Source organism: Crotalus tigris, unplaced genomic scaffold, assembly GCF_016545835.1.
Source record: "Crotalus tigris isolate CLP2741 ecotype Arizona unplaced genomic scaffold, ASM1654583v1 scf7180000019969.279234, whole genome shotgun sequence".
In the NCBI taxonomy this organism is placed as follows: Eukaryota; Metazoa; Chordata; class Lepidosauria; order Squamata; family Viperidae; genus Crotalus; species Crotalus tigris.
This window is the reverse complement of record NW_024097798.1, coordinates 97,076-116,562: the sequence shown is the minus strand read 5'-3', so window position 1 is coordinate 116,562 and position 19,487 is coordinate 97,076. Positions and strand designations below refer to the sequence as shown.

Here is a 19,487-nt window from a genome sequence, read left to right as displayed (position 1 = left end):
CTGTGGAATTCTGGGAGTTGAAGTCCACATGCCTTAAAATTGTCAAGGTTGAGAAACACTGTTTTAAGGAGATCTCCTCGCCTCCGCGCTCTCTCGTTCCCGGGCAAGGCGCCCAGTTCATCTCGACGCGGCGCTCCGAGAACCGCACTGAGCCCAACGCAACCTTCCCGCTCCTCCCGGCCCGGGAAGAAATCGGTCTTTGCCAACCCCAAATAAGGGTGCGATCCTAAACGTCCCTTCTTGGGAATAAGGCTGCAGCTACTTAGGCCCAATTCTTATTGACCTGAACTATCAACGACCCAGGATCGCGCTTCGGGTTAGTTTCTTATGAAAGATCAGCTTGCCGCTGCAAGCCTGTTTTTGTCTACCCAGAAATGACACCCACTGACCTTAATGGGGCTTGCTGCGCTGCCCCAGGTAAGAGCCTAAAAGCGGGAGGTGAGCCTAAGTGTGAGGGCCACGACATTCTGACAAAATTGAACACTCAAGGCTAAATCCCACCGGAAGAATCGAACACTCTTGGCCGAAAAAAAAAAAAAAACATTCCTCCATCGCAGTGTTTCCCAAACTTGACAATTTTAAGGCATGTGGACTTCAACTCCCAGAATTCCACAGCCAGCGAGGAATCTTCCCGAAGTGAACCCTATAGATGTCAATGAATCTCACTCCCAAGTAGAGTAACAGGTTCTGCGCATCTCTCGGATTGAAGTGTCAGGTGTCTGGAGCCTCACCTGCCTCCGATTTTATAAGCGGGTAAGTTTTTTTTAACCACCCCGGACCTCCTTATTTTTCAGTGCCAAAGCAGAATATATGAATACTTCGCGCAGCATTACAAACAGTGGCTCGAGGGGGGCTGCCTGTCCTGAAGCGACTTGAAAAAAAAAAACTTCGTGCGCGTCTAAACATAAACGAACTGCCGGTTCCTCTGTCGGGGAGTTAGAAGTCGAGGAGCCTGGCTTCTCGGTCAGCTTGGGGGCTGGGGCTTTGGGGGGAGGGCGTGTGAGCGGGACTGAGCGTGGGGCCGAAAGGAAATGGGGGCAAGGCGGGTTTAAGATGATTCAGGGAAAAAAAGAAAAAAAAGAATTCCCCGGCTTATCTCCCCCACACTCGCTGGTTCAAGAAATCACTCAGCTGGAGTTTCAAAATCCTACTCGCGAGCGCCCTGGGAGAAGAGCGAAACATAAGAGCGGCGGGAAGGAGGCGGAGGCGGCAACCGAGTCATCTGAGGATAAAGTCCTCATAATCCCAAGCAGAGCTACTTATGCGCTCGCCCGGCCTCCTCTCTCCTGCTTCGTAACCAGGGGCGGTCCAAGGCTGCAAAGCCGCTGAGTCAATCTCTCTCTCTCTCTCTCTCTGCGCAGCAACCCAGGCTCTTTGACAGTCTGCAATATTTCTCAAGTTTATCATTGACTAACTCTTTGCAAGTAAGCATGGCCCCAACAGAAGGAGGATCTGTTCTCCGTCACCTATGGGCGAGGGCGGGGGGGGGGCGAGATAGCGTGTCTCAGGAACCTAAAGGAATGATTTAAAAAAAAACTAAAAAAAAAAAAAACTAAGAATGTATCCTGTGAAATTGGAGAGGGTGATGGGTTAATATTCTGGTTCTGTTTACTTAGCATGGGAGAAACCTCACTGCGCTCAGTGGGGCTTTTGAGTAGACATGTGCTGGACCAGGGGTGGGATTTACTCTCTATAATTCAATTTAGAATTATAGATTCCTGCTGAATGTTTATTGAGGTTTATTTTATATCTGTCTACACATACATGCATTCTACTTATAACCCGACTGCCAAATGTAATGCACTGGATTCAGTGAGGCTCGTTGCAATCCTATGCATAGGGTTCTTTGTTTATTATGGGATGCGGAATGCACACTGATATTCTTTATTGCCAAATGTTATGTAGCAGTTGGGTAGGATAGGTGCCACTATTTACCTCTTAATGGTACTGCCAAAATTAGGGTAAGACAATGCAAGCTGTCCTGTCGATGAATGTTGCTGATAAGAATTTGGGGTACAGAAAAAAGTAATATATTCTTAAGTAAGGAGGGGGGGCTCCTTGTGCTCTCTGAGATTGGTTGTTTTCTTGCAGATGTTTCATTGTCCATACTAGGTAACATCAGCACTGAAAGATTGGATAATGGAACGTCTGCAAGAAAATAAGCTCAGAGAGCATCAAGGACCCTTCCTCAATCCTGAGCTACACATACTCCTTTTTATTGTATTCTTAAATAAATTAAGACCTTTGAAGCTTCAGCTGAAAATTGTTAAGCAAGGCTTCAGTAGCTATCACTGAAAGTGATGGGATTTAGGGGTATGTTTGTCTTTGGCCACACGATCAAAATCCAGGACCTGTCTGGCCTTTCTCACACTCCTCTTTATTGTGCCTAATAATTTTTTTTTAATTTTTCAGCTACAGAAAGATCTTTATGCTTCCTCATAAACGCCAGTTGAGTTTGATTCTCTTGGGAAGAGTCGGAGCCCATGACTCTGTAATTTTCAAATCTTTTCCCTTCACTTTATCTACTGAGCCTGTTTGTGTGTGCGCTGAAGTTCTGTAGCAGGAGGAAGATATTAACATCAACCATTTTAATAAGTGGGAAAACTGGCAAGCAAGTAAGGTACTACAGTAGTGGCCAAAATTGTGGAAACCTTTTGGGAAAAGTTTCCAGTAGAAATGCCACCTTTGGTTAAGTTTCCATCATTTTTTCTTCTAATTTCTTTATAACTGTAGACTTGTTCACTTAATAATACTATTTTACATTACTTTCTGGGCAACCAGTCAACTCTTTGCACCATTACTTTAATTTTATTACTTTAATTTTATTACAAGCTCACTAAATGAAAGAACACACAAAAAACCCAACCAACTTGATACACTGACAAATGTCCTCCTCTCAGCTTCAATACAGGGCATCAATAACTGAATCACACTATGATCTGATTGGCTCATTGCCAAAACAAGATGACACCTGATTGGCTCTCTAAACAGTCATGCTCATTGGCTACAATCAGATGAAGGAAAGCTACTTGATATCAACCTAAGCAAGTTGCACTTCCTTTTTCTGGTTGTTTGGCTATAACTTTTCATAGAATACAGTACAGATAATTGAACAAACTTTGTTGCATTACATTCTTGATTAAATTATCTTTCCATTGATATATAATTTTATGGTACTACTCCCCCCCAAAAGTGGTGTTATTAGCCATCAAATCTCAAAAATACACTTTCCCCAAAAGGTTTCCACAATTTTGGTCACTACTGTAGGTTGTAAGAATCAGGTCGACCAGTAGGTGACAGCAAAAATACAAGGAAAAAACTCTCTCACTCTTTGCTGCTCCGATTAGGCATTCAAGATTCTGAGCTTAAGCCGGCCTTAACTGACCATTTACACCCCAAAAATGACCCTATGCCACTTACTCTCTGTTAAGACTTCTTGGAAGCAAGATATTTATTTATGAACAAAATTAACCTGTAGGTTTGCTTCCCGTGATCGCTTATCATCCCATCTATCTCTCTGTTTGCCCAGTATTAAACATTAGATTAGGGAAAGCACCATCCCTACTGAAAGTGCTACATAAATGGTTGGAAATATCCATCAACTCGTTTGTCCCCACGCCCACTCTTCATTATCAGACGTGCCCTCTCTAAACATCCCTGATCTGATCCTCCGGTATAGATTACTGCTGCGATTACGTCACTTGGTCCGGTTATACGGCGCTTTTAGCGCGACGCCGGCGCTCAAAGACAAGCTGGAAGAGCCCTGGAAGTCGAGCCACCCAGTCGGAGGATCTTGGAACCGGCTGGCACGACTCGCAGTTAAGCAGATGGGAGTTGAAGCGCACGAAATCAGTGAAAGGCAGCCGAGAAAGGACGAGCCACACAGTCGCGAAAGGGAAACGCACCAAGGGCAGGTTGGAACAATCATCCGACAGGAGAGAGAAGGGAGGCCGGCGTTTCCGCAAGAAACCTCTTCGGGGCCTTCCTCGTCTTAAGCTGTCGGAGCGCGCACCCGTCGCCCTGATGAAATCACAGGAACAGGCACAGGAACGACTTTTGCGGAAAGGGCAACCGAGGGCACAGCTCGCTTGACGCCAGCCATCCCGCCCCTTCCGCCGCTCCAGCCTCCCCTCCCTTTTCAATGGCTGATCGGGGATAAGCTTGTTAGATTAGGTAATAATTACACCTTCGGCCAAGGGAGTGCGGGTTGCTCCTGACTGACGCAAGATGACCAGAGGGCACTCATTTCTCGAAACAGGCTCGTTTTTCATTGGGAACAAAGCGGGGTGTACCACCCCCTCCTCCGCCTCCACATCCCCCGGAGGAGAAGCAAAAACACCGACGCGCTCAGCTTTGCGCGGCTCAGGCTTTGCTTTCTTTGGGGGGGGGGAGTGGAGGGTGGAGGGGGGGAGGTGTTCCTTCTTTAAATGGGGCTTCTATTCACTTCCAGCAGGAGACTGGCCGAGAGCCTAATTGGAAGTGGAGGAAAGCGTTCCGCGGAAGGGGCTGGGGCTCGAAGCTCTCCACCAGCCCAGCTCAGCCCTTCCTTCCTCTCCTCCTTTTACATTTCGGCAGCCGTTTCACTTAAACCCAGGCCCCGATTACCAGGCTCCGCAGACCTCGGCAGTTTTACCCTCCCCATTCACACGCCCAGCTGAAGGAGAGGACGAGGGGGCAATCCTCCGCGTTTACTTACTGAGGAAGGCGTCTGATTGAGGCCTTCTAAGTAATTCTGCGTGGGATCGGGCCGCCTGAGTTGCGCCTCCTCGACGCCTCTCGTCTCAAGCCCCCCCCCCCCCGTCTAGGCTTGTTACTTCCCCTTCGTTCCTTCGCTTCCCTTGGATCTTACCTCTCCCGGCTGCCTGCCTTTCTCCCTGCGGAATGATTAATTAGGGCTCCCTCCCTCCTTCCCACTTCAAACGGGGGGGGGGGGAGGCAAGGCTGGCTAGCATCAATTTCCCTATGTGCCTCCAAGGAGGGAGGGGGCGTTTGCCAATCTGCTCTTTGCCTCGCTCATTCGCTCTCTCCTCTCTCTCCCTCCCTCTCTCCCTTAGCCTTGCGCGTCCCCGGCTCCTTCTGCGGCAGCCAACGAGCCGAGTTCACGCGAGGACAGCGGCAGCTCCCAGCCGAAGCGCGTCTGGCTGGCAAGAGCTCTGGAATAGCGCTGCTGCTGCCGCCGCTGCCGCCGCTGCCGCCGCCGGGTGCTGGAGGCGGAGCCGCCCTCGCCGCTGACTCGTGACGGGCTCCTGAGGCCTCGTATTAATCGGCCGGGCACAAGGCAAGCGCGAACGGCCGGGCTGCCGCAGAGCTGGGATGCCGCATCTCTCTCCGGTCAGATGGCTTAATCTCCCCAGTTCCCTAATGAGAATTGAACGTACTCAAGAGACGGCGTAGTTTCTTCCGTTTCAAAGAGCCCGACTTTAAAGAGCTTGCGTTGCAATGGCGTGATGCTAGTTTTGTCATTTGCCTCCTGCCCTGCAGGTGCGTCAGTCTACTCTACACCTTTCTCTAGCGCCATATATCCTTATATAAAGACCGCCAAACTATTTTTTTTTTTAATAGTCACGGGGTCTTTAGTCCCGTGGTGAAGTTGGGGCTGTAGCAGGCGGGAGAGTTTAAATGTTCTGCGCACGCAGCGGAGGCATCTTTGTCCAAGGCTATCCTGGACAATATACCTTCCCTCCAGCAGCGAACAGCATCTTTAGGAGTCCTTTTTCACTGGGGTTCAACACATTGCCATAGATCCTATCCTAATGCCCAACTGGAATTTAGAAGCAGGACAGGGAAAAAATATATAAACTAGAACCCTAGTTTATAGAGCCTAGAAATGCTAGACATTAGGCTGTAACTGCAACCCATGAACTTCTCTTATCCCAATGCAAATCTGACCATATAGATAATCAGTAATGCCTCAGTGATGAGCTGGAAGAAAACGCCAGAGGCATTTGCATTGTCTGACACTTTCGTCACGATGACAGCAGTGTCATGCTATCTGCTCCATGACTTTTGTATTGCATTCAGCATTACAATGCACATTCAAAAAGGTGCCGCTTATGTTGCAATGGTGTGATGCTGGTTTTGTCATTTGCCTCCCTGCCTGGCGGACGCCTAACTCTGTTACAGATGTGTTCCAATCCCTGGCTAGCTGCTGGGCACTGTGACTCTTACCACTTTCTCCTGGCTGCTGTGTGACAACCTGGATTCCTGGCTTCTGCTGCCTCCTTTTTCCTTGCTTGAAGGGAGGGGGGGGGAAAGGATATCAATTTTCCTGGAAATCAGTGCATCACAGTGGAGGTCAATATGCTCATTACAAACCTGTTGCCTGTTGTACTTTAATTTTAAATACGGTAATGATCCCATATTCACAGGAGCATTTATGTACACTTGGAATATTTACACTACCCAATCACTTTGCTGAGTGGTGAAATGAATTTTAAATGGAAAAGTTTCTTGCTGGTTTCACCAAATGAGCCTTCCTAAACCTGGTGCCTTTCCTAACACCAGTGCAGAGTAGCATTTGGGGAGCTGTTAATTGCAACATACCTGAAAAAGGTTGTTCAGGAAAAGACAATTGCAGTAAAATTCTCCTCCCAGTTCTTTGTACTTTCCCTATAAATAAAAGTGCCAATTCCGGGGTGGTCAGAAGTATCTCTGAGGTCAGATTCTTACATTTTCTTCCTTCTTAAGTTATTCAAAAATACAAATTGCACAAAGTTATATGTCAGTGAAAAACAAAGGGAGAATTTCTTTGTGTAATGGACAGGTGCTAGACTTTCCCCATGCATGAATTCAAATCTATTGGGGGATGTAATTGAAATAGCAATTATGCAAGATTGAACTGATAATGGTAAGATTCTGATACAGAAATATTAAAACCAGAATAACATTCCAGAGATAAAGGGTCCTTCAGATTTCCAACAATATTCACTGTTATGGTTGAATTCCAAATCTCCTAAAAACAGAGCAGGACAGTGAGGAGAATTCAAACAGAGAAAGTGAGATGCTAAAACAACACTGATCCTGCCAACTGTGGAATGAAACATGCTGCTATATAACAAAGACCAACACCTTTAAAAGAAGCCTTTTTTAAAAAAAGGCATTATTCTGTCATAGTGTAATCAATCATCTTGTTTGTTGTGGCAAGCTGGGAACAGGACTATTTCATTGTGGCTTTTGGCACCAAGAAGAGACTTGCTGAATGAACAATAAGATGTCCAGATAAGGGCCATACCATGCGTTGTGCATAAATACAGGTATCTGGACTCTAATGGAAACTGCTTGGATTTGGAACAGGATATTAACAAGAGTGAAAAGTGAGTTAATTCTTCTATTGGCCACATGTTATTGTAGCGGCCTCCCCAAGTTTCAGGATGCAAAGCATCTTGTTTTCTTTCAAACATAGTGAATCTGAGGCATGATTTGCTGTAGCTATTTCAGAGATAATTTCAGTTCTCAATGTTGTTATAAACATAAGTTTTTATGAATTGGCAAATAAGAAAATAAAGACAAAATAGGTATGTGGTTGTGTATAAGTGAATGTGGGGAGCATCAATTACTTTTATAAAGCTAGGCCTATAAAAGAAAATTCTAAGTATAGAGATATTTTTATGGACAATTTATTCTTCACTGCTCTAGATCTCAAATATTCATTTGGTAAAATTGAAGTTTACGCATCATGAATAATAAGGCAGAAAGAAGACAGAAAAAGATAAAAAAAAAAAGAGTTCCTGCTTGGATTTATGTTTGGTGTATTACTGGCAAATTACCCATTTCTAGCAAGCTGTAAAAGATTGGGAACAATTGCTTTATATATGACAGTTGGTCTGTTAAATAATAGTATAAAATATAATTAGTCAATGGGACAACTAGTTCCTATACTAGGATAATAATGGAAGCTTGAGATAAGTTCAGAAAGATATCTAGTCTGTTTATATCTCAGCCTCAGAGATTTCATTATAAGATTTCATTATATCAGATATTCCAGATTGGAGTAAATGCAATATCACTATCAAAAGAAGTAATTATGTTTTATGGCTAATTACAAACTTAAAATTGCACTCTCTGTTCTTTATATTTATTCACATCAGATCAAGTTTGCAAAAGAAATATTATTGCCTATTTTAGCTCAGCATTCATACACTCCAGACTAAAAAATTTAAAACTCTACTAATAATGCAATTGGATTTCTGAGGTGAACCCATACCGAGAATGCTGAAAAAAGCGACTGTGGAAAATGTAAAATGGTACAAGCGCTGAAAAGCACATTATGATATTGTGGTGGAATTGCTGTCCCTTGCAAAGAGTTAATGTAAGTTCAAAAGAGTGAGAAATTGCATTGTGATGTGACAAAGCATTTTTCCTCATTTTAGCATCACCCTTACAGAATTCTGAGAGCTGAGTTGAACTCCTGCAGGAGCAGCCCAATATTCCATTCACCCAAGAAAGAAAAAAAAAAAACATAAGCCTTATAAACTGGGCAGTTTAAAGAAAATAAAAGGCAAGACAGTAAATGGAGACAAAAAATAAGTTAGCCTTGCTACCTCAAAATAATTCTGATACAGATTCTGATAATAAATAATAAATATAATTTACTATATACAGATTGGGTGATGAAACTCTTGTCAGTCTCAGACAGCCAATCACAGTCATCCTTAGCATTCTCAATAAATGGAAGTGAAGCTGCAAATTATATATTCCACTTTGATGGTTGCTTTCTAAAGGGGAACAGATACAGAACATTATTTAAAATCAAACAGTCTGTAAGAACCCTAAAAGTATTTTGTGGTCATCCAATTTAATTCACGGACTTCAAACTCAATCCACATTTCAGTTCTCAAATCTGTTTTGGTGGGATGAGTTGATAAGTGCTTTGTCAAAATGAAGCACCCCTAATTATTACAAATACAACTTAAAAATGTTCTTTCCAGAAACATATTGTTTTTCACTAGACATTTAAGAACTAAAAGAAGAATGGGAATGTTTTTAATCAACATTTTATTCCAGCCTTGAAACAGAGAAGAATTTCTAAAAGCATTCAAAATTGGAAAGAGGAGAAAAAAAGCTTTTAGGGAATGCACCATACTTCTGCACAGATTAGAAAAAGATAATCAGGAAGCTCAAAAACTATTGTTATAGATTTTAAGCATATGTGGTGCACATGTAGACCGGCTACAAAATAATAGTTGACTGCATTAATATATGAAAGAAATTCTATAAAAGATTACATTGCACAGCATACTAATAGCCCTTTTAAAATTGGAATTTGATGCAAGAGGCTTGTCATGTGTATCAAATATCCCAATGTATAATTCCTAAGTCATGGAAGGAAATTCAGCACTTGAAAGAAATTACATAATCAACCCAGACTTTTTTGATGCAACATAAAAATAGCTAAGTCAAATGAGATGCTGTGAGAGAAATCAGTATTTGCAAAAAAGTAAAAGCTCCCTAAAAAAACAGTAGGGAAAATATCCTATATTTTTCTAAGGTCAGGAATAAATTGTTGGCCCAAAACAGCAGTATGTACTGACCATTGCTGCATGTTGACCTTCTTATATGTGACTTCAAGTTCTTGGGAGAAATTCCACCCTGAGTCATCTTTTCTCAGGGCTAACGTCCTTCGGTCTCTCCTTGCAAGACTTCATTTTCTGACTTTCTCTCATCCTTGTTGCCCTTCTGGACATAAATTCTGTGAATTTTCTTAAAGTGCGGCACCCAGGATTAGGCACAGTAATCATGATAATATCTGAATGTTGCAGAACAAACTAAAACTATTTTGTTACAGGTGATGTAGAAATGATTTCATTGAGACAGCATATGACTTAGAATGGTGGTTTTTTATAGCCATATCATATTTCCCAGCTGGGTTCAGTTTGTGAATTACAATTCTTTGGGCTTACTTATATAAAATCTAATGTATATGTGGCAGCCCTTTTTCAAATATTTTGTTTACATGCCAAAAATTGATGGGCAGCCGAACAATCTGATGCAACAGAAATGAAATTTTGCATACATGAAAGATGACCCTAATTTCTATGTTTGTGAGAACCACTGGTGGTATTGGAAGAGAAGAGAAACAAGATTTTCATTCCTTTCCCCTGATCATATTCCAGGGAAACAGTAAAATCTCAGTCATATGTCATCTTGCATTGGCTGAAAACTTCTAGTCTGAATAATTGCATAACTAGTTTCTTGCAGGAAGCTAACTGAGCAACAGATAATATAGATCAGCTGTAATATATCTTGTTTAGGTGATGAAGAAAGAGTTAAAATTCTCCATTAAGCATATTAATTTTAACACCAGACATTCTGGCACTTTCTTATTGCAGTATTTGAGGAGACAGCTTTGTTTGCTCACACTTGTCTCTCCTAAAATTCATATCTCAGCAGTAAAATCTATTTTCCCCACTTTAACAGCTTGTGCTTAGTTCCCACGGAAGACAGAAGCTTGATCAATTTGTTGCTGCAAATTATAATATGAAATCCAAATTTATTCTAAACAAGTTGTGGCAACAGAGACAATTAAGGCTCAGTCCTCCAGGAGCTCCTCTTGTGTAAGTTTTATTAGCTGCGTTCTCACATTGTGCTAAGTCATAATATGATTTTTTGTGGCATAACTTGATGTATGAAGCCAATAGTTGTGGCATATCATATTATGATAGCTTTGTGTTAAAACTGTGGATTAGTATTGCACATTAACTAGGTTACTAAAATCCTTTATTGTGTATTGCCTTGCAAGACTTGAATATTAGCTAATATGTTTTCTTATCATTGCAGAAAATTGGTGCCAGTCCTTCCCACTCCACTGAATAAATGCAAAGGGAGGAGGAAAGGAGAGGGGTACCCCTTTCTTCATGATGCAGCCTATTGAGGTGCTTTTTCAGGAGCCCAATACTGGCTTCTCTGACTAAAGGCAGATCTCTGTGGTCCCCTGCATATATTTTGCATGGTACCCAAACACTGAGAAACAGCGGTATCAGGATCAGACCTTAGATTTCATTATATATAAAATATAAGTAGTACTGCAAATGTGTACAACTTGAGATCAATATTTGTACCTCCTGAAAGTTTTGGAGTGTCTCAGATCAACTCTCCCCATCCCCCCTCCAAATTGCCAGCAAGCAGTCATGTTTTAATACAACAGAAAGGGAAGTGTGTAACTACAATATAGAGAGTCATCCTATGGACTTTGTTTAATGAATAACATTTATTTTAACCTAAATCATATGTAATTTTTGTTTTCCTTCCTTCCTTCCTTCCTTCCTTCCTTCCTTCCTTCCTTCCTTCCTTCCTTCCTTCCTTCCTTCCTTCCTTCTTTCTTTCTTTCTTTCTTTCTTTCTTTCTTTCTTTCTTTCTTTCCCACCCAAGTTACTACACAGTAACTTTTCAGCCCCAGTCTGAAAAAGTGCTCTAATGCTAGGCTAGATACTTCCTTTTTATTTCAACTGTTGGGTCAATGTTGCCATGCTGTTATTCACATTTGTAATTTAGCATGTGTAATTTAGAATAAGATTGCAACTAAGGTACTGGGGAAAAGAGCAAATTATTATTATTATTGTTGTTATTATTCCCCCTTCCTCTGAATTAGGACAAAGGGAGGAATCAAGCCTAGAATCTCCCTTACTTCATAATGGGGCCCTTCGCTGATTCAGCTTCATCAGCCTAGCACCAACTGTTTGTTAAAAACAAAAACAAACCCCAAACAAAAATATGCTATAGTGAGAAACAGGAATAACATGAGATCTCATTTGACTCTTAATGTTTTGGAGCTTTAAAAGTTTTATAAAGTTAATTTTATGCTTTTCCTGAAGCTAATTTTAATAGGCTTAGAAGAATGTGAAGCACTTAACAAAGCCTCATTGGTTTCATTAGAAGTCTGAGGGCAATGACTGAATTTTTAAAAGCACATCCTCTTTGCGAGAAGTTTGCATTTTCCTGCTGCATTCTTTTTTTGTTCTATATTTTGTACTATATTTCTTTGCGCATTGTCATGCTGAGTGCTGAGCTAACTTAGGGGATGGGATAGAAATTTTAAGCAGAAACAATAATAAAAAAATCATCTAAGCCTAAAATAGAGCCTAGATAGATTATGCCGCTCTTCTTAAGTATTACATATCCAGATGTGACAAACAGATACTTAGGATGATCAACAAACAGGACCTGAAGGTTTTATCCATTTCTTTTTTATCATCAATGTCTGGTATGAAGAGTATTTAAAAATGGAGATTTCAGAAAAATTATGCAATACGGGTAATCCTCAGCTTATGACCACAACTGAGCCCAAAATTTAGGTTGCTAAGTGAGAAATTTGTTTAGTGTGTTTTGCCCCATTTTATGACTTTCCTCATCATATTTGTTAAGTGAATCACTGCAGTTGTTAAATTAGTAACACGTTTGTTAAGTGAATCTGACTTTCCCATTGACTTTGCTTGTCAGAAGGTCACAAAAGGGAATCACATGATCCTGGGACACTGCAACCGTCATAAATGTGAGTCAGTTGTCAAGCATCTGAATGTAAATCATGTGACCATGGGAATTCTGCAACAATCATAAGTGTGAAAAATGGTCAATGAGTCACTTTTTTCAGTGCCATTGTATCTTCGAACAGTCACTAAGCAAACTGTTGTAAGTCAAGGACTACCTGTACAGAGAGCTCATGTTTAGATACCATGCTGTATTTTCTTTCAAAGCATCTATTTCACATCTCTTTATTGATTTCCATTCTGCTCTTAGTCACAACAGGTTTCTGTGATCATTGGGTATGTCAAAGTCTACTAATGTCCCTCCTCCAAAGTTTTAAAATACATTTTAAAATCTTGGAGTATTCCCATTTGCTGATACTTTGCTCTTTGCCATTTTGATCAAAATAGGATTGTCATTCAAGGAGAGCTGTTTAAAAGATCTCTTGTTCATAAGAATATTTGGTATTCTAATCATTCATGTGATTTTTATCATATGAAAGAAAACTGAGATGTATGTGGTATTTTCCATTCATCCTAGTTCAGTTAATGTTCCCTAAGTCAGTGAACCACCTCATTTATGCAGACTGTTAGTGTGATTTAAAAACTTTTTACCTTAACAGATTCTTCCTGCACACTTTTGCAAATAAATCACAAAGGGAGACCAGGACCACACTGAAAATGGCAACAGAAAGGGGAAGGAATAATATACTTATCCATGACCCTCATCAAATCTTAATTGTATGGGACATCTGAGCATTGGAACAGAAGCTATGAATCATCTCTTAAAGATTATGGTTCTTCCTGTAGGAACCATCACTTTAAGGAGTGTAGAATATGATATTTGAGACTGACCCCTTTCTGAGAAAGAGTAGGGAGAATGCCATAGAAGAAGTTGTCAGTTTTAGAACACAGACCCATTAGCTAAAATCAGCAGTTTAATTTGTTCTTGGAAACCCAGGAGTGAAGATCCTGTTCTCTTTCAAAGGCCAGTTATTCATATAGCAATGTAACTACCTATGGTAAAAAAAAAAAAAAACACTCAACCATTTCAGGGGTTCTCAACCTTGGCAACTTTAAGACTTGTGGACTTCAAAGCTGGCTGAGGAATTCTGGGAGTTGAAGTCCACAAGTCTTAAAGTTGCCAAGGTTGAGAACCCCTGCAATTCTGCACAGCATTTTTGCTTATCAGTTTTTCCACTAAGATTAATAAAGTAAAAAATGGATTACTCAAATACACAGGGCTGACATATTCCAAATACACATGCCTATTATGGCTTCTTGATACAGGTAAGTGGCCTTTAAAGTTTTGACATACATATTTCCTCTCCACAGTGGTCTGTTTTTCTTGGCAAATTGTTTTTATAAATTTGAAATACTTGTGAAATTGAAGAGGAATCTGAAAAAAATGTGGCGATATCAATATTTGTTCATTGATTAATGGAAGGAAAATGTAAAATCAATAGCTCCTCTAGCTTCACGTTTTCTAAATTAACTGATAAATGTTGTTCACTCAGAACAACACTCAGATCATTATAGCTAATCTGGATTAAGTTGGAGACTGAACACTGGAAAGCATATACATAATCTTGTGCAAAGTATGTGTTGTGTATACTTTGCCGTTATATCACCTATCCTAAACAATAGCTAATCTTGCCTTATTGATCTGATAGTGTGATTCCCATTTGGAAATATAGGGTTACCTGACAAGATGCTATCTTAAGAAATATTGGGGGCCATAGTTTATGCAGAAGCCTAATTACCATCCTAGATTTAATCTTTGGTATCATAAAGTGATACTGAGATGTCTCTTGTCTGAAACTCTGGTGAGCTACTATTAATCAATGCCAAAAATATGGATCAAATATTCTAATTTGGTGTAAAGCCATTTCCTATGACTTAATTTTTAATTTATAGACTAATTACATGATGTTAATGATTAGAGAGTAATATATTCTATGAACAGGCCGATCCGGTTAAAAGGGGCTAGGATTAGATGGAATTAGATTTTACCTGGAACAGTTTTAGGGCTGTTTTTCTCAATATTGACAGTACACTCTGAATCTGACTCTAAACACATTTGCTTATTAATGGCCTGTGGGTTTTATTTCTAAGTAAACATGTTTAGAATCAAAGTACCAACTTCTGGTTGGAAAGCCATCCTATTTCATGTTTCTGGTAAAGATTGAATAGTGCATATTAAGTAGTAAACTGGTACACAGTGTAAAAATTCCATGTTTAGATAATTTAGAATCTCTTGGTGTGGTAGGCATAAAGGATTAGAGTATTTGAAAAGTTTCCATGTTTGCCTAATGATGTGGATAACTATTACTCTTGACATTGGTCAACAGTAAGTGTCTTCTACAATTTTCCACTGGTAGTGGTAAAATTATTAGTATATCCATTTATACACAACCAACAGGAGTTTCCTAAAAAACTCAGCTAAACCCTGTGTTACCACTCTAAAGAAGGACTTTGGGAACCTAAATGTAATTGGCACTGAGTAATGATAACCACAATGTAAATTGTGGTGAGGCTAAATATTCAAAGTACTGCTAAAAGTACAAGGAAAATGTTGTTGCTGAACTCAGTAAGGAAGAAAAATATTTGAGATGGATTCTAGACAAGATGAGCTGTATTTATTTCATTCACTACACTTGCATATGTTCTTACTATGCTTGTCATTGCCTCACAACAATGACAACTACAATTCAGTAAAGCAGATTTGACTAAAAGAATGTGAATTGACCAGAAGAATGTCCTGTCTGTGTCAAATACATCTATGTGAATAGGCCACCCGGGGTGTTAACAAATTGTTGGATTTGGCTTGAGAAAGGCCACAATTCAGTGCAGAGTATACACTTTGACCACAGCAATTCTTGTCTGAGGATGCATCCTCCACTGTTTCCAATTAACAAGAGGTCAAATAGAGTGGAGAATGGCTTCTTTTGAGATTTGAGAATGTTGTTGCCTCTTGGGTCAGAAGAGGCTAACTAGACAAACAAGAGAATGAGGGAAATGGTAAAGCATGTTCAATTTTATTAGGTGAAACCTCTCATCTCTTGATCTAAATCTATTTAGTTATACTGTCTTTCATGTACAGATACAAGTGGCTTTTTATTTCTGCAATGAAATGTTGAATAGACTAGGTAGACTTGAAGATGCATTATCCCAGAGAGTTAATTTGTCTATATACCCTTTGCATGTGTCAGATGCAAACAATCATATGCACACATGTAGAGTTCAAGCTAACTATTTTATTGTATTTGGCCTACAATATAGGGATATCCCCAGATTGCTTGCCTTCCCTTAGGAACAGATAGATAAAAGTTCTATGGAGCATGGCAGGGGAAGGATGGAGGGGTGTGTGTTAGTCCTGGATCTCTTGCAGTTGTGCAAAATTCAAGGCTAATTTCCTACTTAAGTCCTCCTCCCTGTCTGGCTGGGTGTTTCCTAATAGCATAGTAATGAATCTTCAGGGTATCAAGTAGAAGTTCTTTAATTGCTGTTTACCTATTAGATATCAGTTATTACACTCAGAATGTTGCATATGGAATACAATGATGTCACTACAATCTCTGCTAAATGCATTCTGTTTCGAAGGCCACTGAACATGCTCATATCTCATTGGTCTACTGTTTGATGTACATATTTTTCTGATTCAACAAAGCTTGCAGTTTCTCAATTATTGGCAGGACCCTCCTCTCCTTTCTCAGAATATTGATTTGAGTTATATAACCACTATAACTCAGCCTCTGAATTTGTTCTTAATATATTTGATTTTTAAAGATAGGCATTGGGAAAAGTAAAGCCATTAAATAAATCCCTACTGTAAAAATTAGTGGAATACAAGCTCTTAATTTTGACCACATTGTTTTATTTACACATACACACACAGCATAAAGTAGATAGATAGATAGATAGATAGATAGACAGATGATAAATAGATAGAGTATAAAGTAGCAAAGTGTGTAGTAGTGCTATACCAGCTAAGCTTACCACCTAATTGCAAAGCCATTATTTTGATTTTATGAAAAAAATCAATATATTATCAAATAAAATATATTTAAAATGTTTTGCAGCATTTGAAAATGCTTGGCAGATTTTTTTAACTTGGCTCTGAATGTTCTATTTATTTAATAGCAACTGATGACCATCCCAATATGTTTCTAGCACCTATTGTCCATCATTGAATAATTTGTTCAGAAGGGACTGCACATTTCAATGTATTGCTCTCCAACAACACACATGGATACTTTCGTTAGATTCATAATGTTTTTGGTGATAGAACTTTGAAACAATTAACAGTCAGAATGCTATTGTTTGAATATCTGAATCTGAATAAGGAAAAATAAGTAGAAACCTTGTATATTTTAATCATAGACATCTTTAATTTAAACCATTAATTGATGGCATCTTTTATTCTGAAAGTAAGACCTAAATTTTGCTGCAGTTATCTTGCATTTTCTCTTTCTTTCCTACATTTAATGAACCTAGAATACAGTGTAAGGAAGGCCAGATATTCAGGGAAATACAGGCATGTCTTCTTATTCTACCACATTTAGCTCCATCTTGAATCTGTGCAATGGGTGATTCAGGTAAAATATGTTGTTTTTCAATTTGAAAATAATTCAATTTGTTCTTTGTGTAATTGTATAGAGTTATTAGAGTTTCATAATGCAGTCTAACTTTTATTGTCATAATACTGCCTGCATCAAAACTGTTGTAGAGAGTCAGATCATGTTATGACCCAGGTCAAGACATGGCACGCCTTTAGAGAGTCCTTTATTGTCCTCAAGAAATGTTCAACAAATGGCCCTCCAATGACCAATAAGGCTCCACCCCACACTACCCTGAAGGCAGCCACCCTCAGTCCCCCAAACAACAGCCCCTGTATAACCAGGAAACTCCACAAGGTAAAGTGTAGGCATAAGACAAATGGGAATCCTCAGAACAAAGACAAGGTACAAGGCAAAGTCAGTTTTGAAGGTAAAACAAAGCAAAGGGCAAAAGCAATCCACAAGGTTAGGGCAAGGCAAAAGGCAGTCCTCAAAGCAAAGGCAAAAGCAGTCCTCGAAATAAGGCAAAAAGGCACAAGTAATCCAAAACGAACAATTGTTCCTGGCAAAGACTAACTCCCCATGGCTTCTCCTTAAGACACTCCACTCCAGATGTTCCTTGTGAGGAGGAGTGAGGCAATATTCTCCCGAGTAGCCTTGCAGCCCTTCTCTGAGCTTGCCTATGCTCTCCTCTCCATGCTCTTGGATGCAGACAGTTCTCCATCTGGTCCACCACCTCCCCCAATGCCTGAAGGGCCTGGGACAGAGTCAGCCAAACATGCCAAAGAAGGCATGCCATCCCTGTCCAACAGTCCCGATTCCGACTCCTCCTCTGAACTGGGCTCCAATGGGGCCATGACAGATAAGTACTCAGAATAAAATTGAGTACAACCAACTATGTGGGGGGAGGGGAAGGAATCTCATCCGTCAGGTATGCCTATTTGCTGATGGAATCACATTGTAAGATCCAATCTAGTATTTGTTTTTGTAACAGATGCATAACAAAACTCTTGGCAAAAGTGAGGCATCAGCTGGATTATTCAGGAGACACCAATTTGGAGGGTGTGAGAGATGGAATCCTGTATGCGTCAGTGAGAAAGAAGAACATATTGTCATTTGTATATCTCTTATCCTTTCTTCTAAATTCCAACAATTAATATGATAGTAAATGGTTTATTTGTTTTTCTTGAAAATACTTGGTTATCAAGCCTAGTTGCAAAAGTGGCTGGATAGATACAATTGGGGGTTTGGATGTTGGCTTACTGGATTTTCAAATGTCTCAGTAGATGGCAGCATCTGGCTGACCTTATTTGGGCTTGGAAGTCAAGCAGGATTGAACTTGGTTGGTTCTGGGTTCAAGGAACTTCAGGGCTGAAGGTTAATCTAGAGAATCAAGAAACATCAGGGGAAAAGCTAATATTAAACTATTTCTGTATCATATCAATTACTTCAGTTGGCTTTCAAGACTTTCCTTTTTCAGGAATGCTTTCAGCTATGTTAGTAATTCTAAATATTTTCAATTAATACTGTTGACCATCCTGCAATTTATTCCCTGTTTCTTCTGAGAGTGTTTGGTGTAGCATTAGGCTAGAACCCAGGAGAACAGGAGTTCTAGTCCTGCTTTAGAAACAAAACAGTTGGGAGACTTTGAACCAGTCACTCTCTCTCAGTTGTGTGAAGGAGGTAATGCAAATCACTTCCCAAAAACATTGCCAAGAAAACTTCAAGGACTTCAGATAATTGCCAGGAGTCAAAAACTGACTTGAAAGGTATCCATCCATCCATCCATCCATCCATCCATCCATCCATCCATCCTGTATTGTTATTTGCTATATATTAAGTTTTATAACTGCTAAATAATAAAAGTAGATAATTTGGAAGATCCATTCTTAATCATACTTAGAGAAGAACCATTGGCCCTAATTTTAACTCCATTTATTTCAAAGAGAATTTAATGCTATATAGAGGACATTTCATTTTATATATTTTTATACCTGTCAACTTTATTCCAAGATTCAAAAATTATTACCAATGGTTTATTTTATTCTTATGGCAAATAAGTCCCCAGTCCAGTATTCTGACCACTGGACTATGGCAGCTATTGGAATACCTGTTAGCATTTGCAAGATAGCACATTTCATTAGCATTTCTCTAAAGACTAATGGTTAAAAATGTGGAGCAAATCAACTTAAATGGATAAAAAATAGGGAGACTGAAATATTTTCACTAAAACCCTACATTCTGGTGAAAATGCTGAGAGAATGATGGGCCCTTTGATCCAAATTGTCCTTTGCTTTGCTGGATCCTTGAACTTTCTAGCTGACCTATATAATTCTATATGACTAACTTATCTTAAATAAGCATACCTTTCATTCTTGACTTTAGCAGTACAACCCATTACAGTAAATCCATACTGTAAATGACCTTTTCCCTTTGATTATACTGTATGTAGTAATACCATCCAAAATTC

The 19,487-nt window shown here is 39.8% G+C and overlaps 2 long non-coding RNA genes across 4 annotated transcripts in view; one reads left to right on the top strand and one right to left on the bottom strand.

Moving 5' to 3' along the window:
• Window positions 1–4,923, bottom strand: part of LOC120318012 — a 121,673-nt gene extending 116,750 nt beyond the window's left edge. For 2 of the 3 annotated variants that reach the window (XR_005559386.1, XR_005559385.1), the window contains exon 1: window positions 4,697–4,783. This is a non-coding gene — a long non-coding RNA (uncharacterized LOC120318012). Of the gene's footprint in view, window positions 1–4,696; window positions 4,784–4,849 lie in introns of those variants that run through there. The other variant, XR_005559387.1, reaches the window with a different exon arrangement.
• Window positions 3,173–19,487, top strand: part of LOC120318013 — a 46,174-nt gene continuing 29,859 nt past the window's right edge. Inside the window, exons 1-2 of the long non-coding RNA XR_005559389.1 lie at window positions 3,173–4,173; window positions 5,055–5,481. This is a non-coding gene — a long non-coding RNA (uncharacterized LOC120318013). The remainder of the gene's footprint in view (window positions 4,174–5,054; window positions 5,482–19,487) is intronic.